The sequence below is a fragment of the Pteropus alecto genome, unplaced genomic scaffold (genome assembly GCF_000325575.1).
Source record: "Pteropus alecto unplaced genomic scaffold, ASM32557v1 scaffold538, whole genome shotgun sequence".
Lineage (NCBI taxonomy): Eukaryota > Metazoa > Chordata > Mammalia > Chiroptera > Pteropodidae > Pteropus > Pteropus alecto.
In genome coordinates, this window is record NW_006440657.1 from 373,022 (window position 1) to 382,165 (window position 9,144).

General features: G+C 33.3%; 1 pseudogene; it reads left to right on the plus strand.

Annotated features, from left to right (window-relative positions):
- The first annotated feature begins 6,731 nt into the window (after nt 1–6,731).
- On the plus strand, nt 6,732–7,024 carry LOC102897604 (annotated as a pseudogene).
- Nucleotides 7,025–9,144: the final 2,120 nt, after the last annotated feature.

Consider the following 9,144-nt stretch of genomic DNA (forward strand, 5'->3'; position numbering starts at 1 on the left):
AGGTCATAATTCCACAGCACCTTGCCCTTTGATTTTCAGATGTCAAAAATCAGTCATAAAATTTTACTAGTTCGATCTAGGTATCATGCCAATCTCTCTCTGTTTGTACCATGCTCTTTTATTTCCTTCAATACTGTGTCCATAAGAGATTACCTTTCCTCAACACTCTTACTCGGAATCAAATAGTTTTTAATCTTCATCCCATTTATGTTTCCTTAGATCCTATTCTACCACAATGGGGGAATGAGAAGCACTAACAGAAACTGGCCACTTTTAGTCACTTAACATACTAAACTTTTTGTTGCTAAGGATTTTGGTATTAATCTAAGTGGATTTGTTGTTGTTGATTTTTTAGCTTGAAATCGTTGCAACAGAATGAGGGATGTGTTCTTAAAACGTGTTTACATCAATTGCATTTACTTACTTGTTTTTAACCTTGGATCTAAAAGTTGGATATTAAACTTCCCTGTGCCTCATCTATAAAATGTGGCTAATGGTTCTAGGCACTTTGTAGAGTTGTCAGGATTAAATGGTATAATTTATATAAAGCATTTAGTACATGACTGACAAATGCCAAATGCTCCATTAAATGACAGGTCTCAACGATTACCTCCTAAGGAACTCGGAAATTATTCCAATTCTCACTCTGGCTCCACTGCCACTCCCCTAATGCAAGCAGCCATAAACTCCTGGACCACTACGACAAAATTTACTGGTCTCTTTGCCTTACATCTTGCCATTTTCGATAGAATAATGAATGATTCCAAACATCAGATATGACTATATCACTGTCTTGCATTATTTAACTTCATTCTCCAATAATCCTACTAGATAGGGACATCTTTAGTTGATCTAAACATTTCACAGAATACATCTCCTTTTATAAGTAAAAGCTTATATGAAAATATATGTAAATATAAGAAAAGTATGATACTGAGTTAGATTCAACTTGTCTCCCTGGTATTGGTGAATGGAACTAATAGGAGAGGACAAAGAGACATTATGTATCATGGAAAGAAACTCCAACAATTGGGGCCAGATACCTGAATAAGAGCTTACCAAAAAGCATCTATGCCAGCTCTACTACTTGCAACAGTCACCTAAGCCTTCTCTCCTTCAAGTCAATGTGAAGAGACAGGTAAGGGTAAGAGGTAAAAACTGTGGGAGCCATTGACCTTGTGGGGAGTTTAATGTAACAACACAGTTTGAAATAGTAAATGTAACAAGAAATCACAAAGAAATAGGAAATGCTTTGACACAAATGAAAATTAACACACGACATACCATAACTTGTGGGATTCATGTAAAGTAGCCCTTAAAGTGAAATTTACATTTGTAAGCACATACCTTAAGAGAAGAAAGATCTCAAAACCATAATCTTCTACCTTATGAATGAGGAAAAGGAGAGCATAGTGAATCCAAAGCAACCAGAATGAAGGAGATAAGGATTAGAGCAGAAATTAATGAAGCAAAGAAGAGAAAAAAATTCAGAGAAATTAAACAAAACCAAAAATTGTTTTTTGAAAGAGATCAACAAAATTCACAGACTATTAGTTAGACAGATGAAGAAAAAGAGGGAAGACTCTAATTACTAAGATCAGGAATGAAAGAGCAGCCATTATTATTGCCCTTATAGTATGAACAACTGTATGCTAATTAATTAAACAAATTAGATGAAATAATGAAACTCCTAGAAAGACACAAACTACCAAAACAAATCCAAGAATAGAAAACCTGAATAGAATAATAACAAGTAAAGAAATTAAATTAGTAATTTTAAAACTTCTGAATAAGAAAAGATCAACCCTAGATGACTCCACTGATGAATTCTACCAAACATTTGAAAAGAAATAATGCACATTCTTCCAAAAAGTAGAAAAGGAGAGGACACATCCCAACTCATTCTAAGTGACCAATATTACCCCGATATCAAAACTAGACAAAGATATCAGAAGAAAACTACAAATCAATACCTTTTATGACATAAATGCAAATATCCTCTAAATTCTATGGTAAATTTTATACCAAGACCAAGAGGAGTCAATCATAGAAATGTCAATACATGTATACACCATATTAATAGAATAAAAACCAAACGCCACACCATCATTTCATTTCATTTTATTTCAGCGAACTGCACAAAATTTTGAAGAAATATAATAGCCTTTTATAATAATTTAAAAACTCCAAAAACTAGGAATAGAGGGAATATCTTCAACCCGATGAAGGACACGTAAGGAAAACCCACAGCTAACATTATATTCAGTGGTAAAAGGCTGGATGCTTTCCTATGATCAGGAACAAGACAAGAATGTCTGCTCTCACCACTTCTTGTCAACATTGTACTAGAGGTTTTTGACAGGTCAATTAGCTAGAAAATGAAATCTAAGGCATCCAGATTGGAAAGGGAGAAGTAAATCAAACTCTGTTTGCAGGTTACATGATCTTATACAGAGAAAATCCCAAAGAATCCACAAGAAAGCTACAGAATTAATAAACAAGTTCAGAAAAACTCAGTATAAGATCAACACACAAAACCAGTTTCATCACACCTGTGATGAAAATCAAAGAGAAAATTAAGGAACCAATTCCATTTACAATAGTATCAAAAAGAATAAAGTACTTCAGACGACATTTAACAAAGAAGTGAAAAACTTATGCTCTGAAAATTACAAAGCATTGTTGAAATGAAGACCTAAATAGATGGAAAGATACCCTATGTTTACAGGTTGGAAGACTTAAATTGTTACAATTGTAATACTCCTCAAAGAGATACACAGATTCAACGCAAGCTCCATCAAAATTTTAATGACCTTTATTGCAGAAGTGGAAAAGTAAATTTTCAAATACATATGGAATTACAAGGGACCTGGAATAGCCAAAACAATCTTGTCAAAGAACAACAAGTATGGAGAAATCAACTCTTCCTGATTTCAAATCTTACTTCAAAGCTACAATAATCAAAACACTGCGGTACTGGCATAAACATAGACACATAGATCAATGGAATAGAATTGGAACTCCAGAAATAAATACTATGGTCATTTGATTTTTGAGAAAGGTGCCAGATAGTTTGATAGGAAAAAAATAGAATTTTCAACAGTTGGTACTGGGAGAACTAGCTAACTACATATAAGAGCATTAAGCCTAATCCCTACCTCTCATCATATGTAAAAATTAACTCAAAATGAGTCACAGACCTGAATGTAAGAAATAAAACTATAAAACTCTTAGAAGAGAACATTAGCATTAGCATAAATCTTTGTGACCTTGGACTAGACAACATTTCTTAGATAAGACACCAAAAGCACAAGAAACAAAAGAAAAAAATAGATTTATTAGACATCTTCAAAATTAAAAACTTTTGTGTCTCAAAGGATATCATCAAGAAAATAAGACACTCAACAAAATATGAAAATGATTACCAATCATATATTTTATAAAGAAATTGTATCCAAAAGATATAAAAAGTTATTACACTGGATATTAAAAGACAAATAACCCGATCGAAAATGAGCAAATGATGTGAACAGATGTATCTCCAAAGAAAGTATTCGTATGGATGATAAGCACATGAAACCATGCTCAACATCATTAGCCATTAGGGAAATGCAAATCAAAACCTCAATAAAATGTCACTTTACACCCATTAGGATGGCTAGAATCAAAAATACAGATAGTAACCAATGTTGATGAAAATGTGGAAAACTTTGGACTCTCATGTATTGCCAATAGGAATATCAAATGGCGCAGTTGTTTTGGAAAATGTTTTTACAGTTTCTCAAAAAGCTAAATATAGAATTACTATATGACCCAGAAATTCCATTCCTAGGTATATACACAGAGAAATGAAAACATATTTCAACATAAAGATTTGTAATATTTATAGTAGCCTTATTCATAATAGTCGAAAGTTGAAAACAACTCAGATGTCTATCAACTGATGAATGGATACATACAATGTGGTATATGGATACAACTGAATATTATTTGACAATAAAAAGAAATAGAGTACTCAAAAATACTACAACACAGATGAACTTTGGAAATAGTATAGTAAGTAAAAGGAAACTGTCAAAAAGGGCCACATTTTGTGTGATTCCATTTGTATGAAATGTCCGGAATAGACAACTCTCTAGATATAGAAATTAGATTGATGGTGGCTTAGGCTTGGGAGCTTGGAGGGAAACAGGGAGTTACTACTAGTAGGTTTCCTATAAGGGTGATTCGAATGATCTAATATTAATTGTGGTAATGGTTTCACTACTCTATGAATATAATTGAAAAATGGCATACACTTTAAATTGGAGAATTAAGTGATATGTGAATTATGACTCAATAAAGTTGTTATAAAAAAGGTAAGTTAACACATAGTGATAGAAACTGTTGAAATTGAATCGCAGTGAAAAATAAGAGAACTTCAGTGACCTGTTGATCAATATAAAGCATTATAACAGGTAATATGACTCCCGAAGGGTGTGAGACAAATAATATGTATTTGAAAATATAATACCTGAAATATTTCTAGGTTTTTATGAATATTATAAACTTACAGACCCGAGAAACACTGGACCTCCAGCAGGATAAACAAAAAGAATGCCATATCACCATTATGTTCATTGGAGCATTATTTAAAATATATAAAAATAAATAAATAAATATAAATACACACACACACACACATATACACACAATGGAATATTATTTAGTCATAAAAAGAAGGAAATGTGTCATTTGGACCTTGAGGACATTATGCTAAGTGAAATAAGTGAGACAGAGAAAGACAATATGGTATGACCTCACTTATATACGGAATATTAAAAAAACAAACTCATAGATACAGGGAACAGATTGGTGGTTGTCAGAGGTGGGGAGAAAAAATGAGCAAAATGGGTGAAAGTGGTCAAAAGGTAAAAATCTTTCAGTTATGAAATAAATAAACCCTAGATATGTAATGAATAGCATGGTGACTATAGTCAATGGTACTGTATTGTATATTTGAAAGTTGCTAAGAGTTTCTAAGTAACACATCACAAGAAAAAACTTTGTAACTGTGTGGTGATGAATGTTAACTAGGCTTATTGTGGTGATCATTTCACAATATATACAAGTATCAAATCATTATGTTGTACACCTGAAAATAATACAATGTTATGTGTCAATTATATCTCCATTACAAAAAAGAATGCCACGTCAAGGTACATCATAATCAAAATCCTGAAAAGCGGTTATTAAGAGAAAATCTGAATAGAAGCCACAGAAAAAGGATATGTTGTATATAATGGTATAAATATAAGAATGACTCCACACAGCATCAGAATTTACAAGAAAGAAGACCATGAATGAAATATTTAAAGGACTGAAAGAAAAAAGTTAACTGAGAATTCTATATCCAGTGGAAATATCCTTAAAAAATCAAGATGAACAAAGGCTTTCCCCAACAAACAAAAGGTCAACATGTTTGTCACCATAAAACTGATACTATAAGAAATATTGAGGGAAGTTCTTCAGATCGAAGAAAAATAACAAGTGATGAAAATGTGGATTTACACAAAAGGAAGAAGAACAGGAAATGGCGTATATGTGGTTATATACATTTGGGGTGGAGCAATTGAGCAATTTTAAAGACAATAAACTTTACAAAAGAAAAATAATAATGTATCATGGAGCTTATAACATAGATACAAAGTAAATAGCACAAGGAGGGAGGTGGGAAATGAAAGTACACCATTGTACAGTTCTTACATGAATTGGTATAGTATTATTTGATGACAAATTGTAATAGGTTAATGATGCATATTGTAAACTCTAGAGCAAGCACTAAAAATAAAGCGAAGGTTTATAGCTAATAAGCCAAAGTGGAAATGGAATAATAGAATGTCATCAGTAACTTTTTTTTTTAAGTGGGGAAAGAGGGTAAAAAGGAACAATGAAAACAGCCATATGAAAGCAAATAGTAAGATACTAGATTTAAATGCAATCATATTAAAAATGTCATTAAATAGTAATTGTTTAAGCACTCCAAGTAAAAGTGAGAGATTGATTGGATAAAAATGCTCACCACTTATGTGCTTTCTATGAGAAACACACTTTAAATATAAAGACACAGATGGGCTAATAGTAAAAGAATGGAAAAAAAGTAGTATGGAGACACTAATTATAAGAAAGTGGGGGTAGCTAGATTAATATAAGCAAAGCATTTTTCAGGACATAAAATGTCCATCCACAGATGAATGGATAAACAAATGTGGCATATACTTATAATGGAATATAATTCAGTCTTAAAAAGGAATGAAATTCTGAAACATGCTATGACATGGATGAAACTTAAAGACATGGTAAGTGAAATAAGCCAGGCAGAAAAAGAGAAGTAGTGTATGGTTCCACTTCTATGAGGTACCTAGAATAGGCAAGTTCATAGAGACAGAAAGTAGAATGCTGGTTGCCAGACCCGGGGGAAGGTAAAAATGAGGAGTTATTGTTTAATGGGTAAAGAATTTCAGTTTGGGAAGATGAAAGTTCTGGAGATGGATGATGATGATGGTTGTACAGCAATGTGAATGTACTTAATGCCACTGAACTGCACACTTAAACATGAGTAAATTTAGGCAGGTCCCAACAGCTCAGGCGGAGGGAGTTGCAGCAGCTGCCGAGCAGCCCAGCTTCGCAAAGGCTCTCTCTTGGCGGGCCCAGGCCCACGGGCACCCACACGCACTTGCCCAGCCGCCGGGATGGCCAAGCGGAAGGTCAGCTCCAGCAAGGGAGTGGCAAAGGAGAAGCCCACGAGGAGGTTGGCGAGGTTGTCAGATAAACCTGCTCCCGTGAAAGTGGAAAGGAAGCCCCCAAAAAGTGGCAGGAAAGGATAGATCTGCAGAAAAAAAGTGCAAACTAAAGGGAAAAGGGGAGCAAAGGGAAAACAGGCCAAAGTGGCTAACCAAGAACTAAAGGTTTACCTGCAAAAAATGGAGAAACTAAAAATAAGGAGAGTCTAGCCTCTGATGAAGCAGGAGAGAAAGAAGTCTAAGTAATATCATATACCATGTCTTATCAGTGGTCCCTTCCCTGTCTCCCTTCTTGTACAATCCAGAGAAATATTTCTATCAACTATTTTATAAATGCAAGTTTTTTTATTACCCCTAGAAACATTTTTAAGAAGGAGAGAATTCCACTTCATTCCATTTTTTAAGTGTAAATGCTTTTTATAAAGAGGTGGAATCATTTGCTGGTTGTTTCTTTTTTTGGTACAGCCAGAAAATAATGGGATATTGAATATGGGAGACTTTGATTGTCTTGGATGTCAGCTTAATATTCCATATACAGGGATAGTTTTTATATCCTCTAACACAAAGCAATTCGGGGTCAGTTGTGCATTTAATATGTCTTGAACATTTAAAATTATATCTATTCCCATGTTTTTGGTAGAATTGTTTCCTAAAGAAAACCACTCCTTGATCTTAGCTCTCCCAGTCAGAATTTTGTGTAACATCTTTGTCATGGGAGTCCAGGTTGCCTAGTAACTTAATGTGCTGTGAAGGATTGAAAATTTGATTATGTAGCATATATGATATTAAATTGTGAATTAGTGGAACTTTGATGTAGCAGTGTACCAACCTTTGAAGATATTGATACTTGATATTCTATTGAGGAAAATTAGCCTCCAAATTTTAAGCTGGAAAGTCACTGGAATAACTTTAGAAAAGATTCACAACTACATGATTTTAGGTTTTTGGTACGTACATTAAGAATTGTGTACAAATTGAAATGTCTGTGTATTTATTCTCAAAACAACCAATAAATCTCGATTATGAAAGGAAAAAATGGTCAACTTCATGTTATGCATATATATTTTTTACTATAATATATTTAAAAGTGATGAATGGGAAAACTTTGGATTAAAAGAGATCTAAGACATATCGAGCAAGGGTAATGTGTGTGTGTGGTATTGGATCCTCATGTAAACAAATGTAAAATAAAAAAATCCTGTGATATTTATAAAGTAATGAAAACTTGAACACTGGATATTTAATATTAAAGTATTATTATTTTAGGTGCTGTGAAGGATTAATAATGATACTATGATTAAGTTTAAAAAGTTCTATCTTTTAGAGTTACAAACTGAAATATCAACAGATTAAATCATATGCTGTCTGAAATTTACTTCAAAATAATAGTGAAACAAATCAGAGAAAGCCAATACCATATGGTTTCACTTGTTTGTGGAATCTTAAAAAAAAATGAACAAACAAAACAAAATGAAAACAGATTCATAGAAACAGAGATCAAACTGATGGTTGCCAGAGGGATGGGCCATAGGGAGATGGGTGAAAAGGGTGAAAAGGAATATAGTCAATAATATTGTGATAAAGTTGCACTGTGACAGATGATTACTAGACTTAATGTAGTGATTATATTGTAAAGTGTATAAATGTTGAATCACTATATTGTACACCTGAAACATATAATATTATATACCAACTATACTTAAATACAAAATTTAGAAATTTTTAAAAATAATAATATGGTAGAAATAAAATAATATGGTAGAAAAGGAGTGGATAGGAATAGAAACAGATTCATCATGAGTTGAAAATTATTGTAGCTTAGTGGTCAACTACAATGACATGGTATTTGCACTCTAGAGGTCTCTGAGAACCTCACCTTTGGTGATTCTCTGCATAGGCCAAGCATAGTACCAAAAGCTAGTGTAGGCCAGTGGGCTAACCCATGTGACCTCTTGCCAGCCTATGAGGTAAAGATTGTTTCCTACATTTTATACATGAGGAATTTGATGTTTGTCCATGATTACAGAACAGTTAATCTGCCTGTGTTCTTTCCTCCACGCTCATTTGTGTTACTTATCAGCCAGTTCCTGTGGGGCCCATACCTGGGCTTCTTAACAGCTTCCGATGGTCATTGACCATATAAGAAGATAGATGCTGAGTTAGTACCCATGAGTACCTGAAAGTATGGGGGTTCCTGATACAACTTGAAATGAAATATTTTAAATTTAATTATATATGTTTAAAATAAATATTTTTAAGCTGGCCACTGGAATCATTTTGAGGATGTGAAAAAGGAGGCAGAGGAATCCTCTTGTCTAGAGTAATTGCAAATAGATGCTTGTATTAGTCAAGTTCTCCAGAG